Here is a 781-nt window from a genome sequence, read left to right as displayed (position 1 = left end):
GGCAACCAGGCACATATATGGACTGCACTTCCGTCATTATCTCTCTGTCTCTGTCTCTGTCTCTGTCTCTGTCTCTGTCTCTGTCTCTGTCTCTGTCTCTGTCTCTGTCTCTCTCTCTCTCTCTCTCTCTCTCTCTCTCTCTCTCTCTCTCTCTCTCTCTCTCTCTCTCTGTCTCTGTCTCTGTCTCTCTCTCTCTCTGTGTCTCTCTCTCTCTCTGTCTCTCTCTCTCAATTCAATTCAATTAAATTCAATTCAATTCAATTCAATTCAATTCAATTCAAGGGCTTTATTGGCATGGGAAACATGTGTTAACATTGCCAAAGCTATAAAGTGAAAAACAACAAAAATTAACAGTAAACATTACACATACAGAAGTTTCAAAACAGTAAAGACATTACAAATGTCATATTATATATATATACAGTGTTCTAACAATGTACAAATGGTAAAGGACACAAGATAAAATAAATAAGCATAAATATGGGTTGTATTTACAATGGTGTTTGTTCTTCACTGGTTGCCCTTTTCTCGTGGCAACAGGTCACAAATCTTGCTGCTGTGATGGCACACTGTGGAATTTCACCCAGTAGATATGGGAGTTTTTCAAAATTGGATTTGTTTTCGAATTCTTTGTGGATCTGTGTAATCTGAGGGAAATATGTCTCTCTAATATGGTCATACATTGGGCAGGAGGTTAGGAAGTGCAGCTCAGTTTCCACCTCATTTTGTGGGCAGTGAGCACATAGCCTGTCTTCTCTTGAGAGCCATGTCTGCCTACGGC

The sequence above is a fragment of the Oncorhynchus kisutch genome, unplaced genomic scaffold (assembly GCF_002021735.2).
Source record: "Oncorhynchus kisutch isolate 150728-3 unplaced genomic scaffold, Okis_V2 scaffold601, whole genome shotgun sequence".
Lineage (NCBI taxonomy): Eukaryota > Metazoa > Chordata > Actinopteri > Salmoniformes > Salmonidae > Oncorhynchus > Oncorhynchus kisutch.
The sequence above is the reverse complement of the archived record's forward strand: the minus strand, read 5'-3'. Positions refer to the sequence as shown.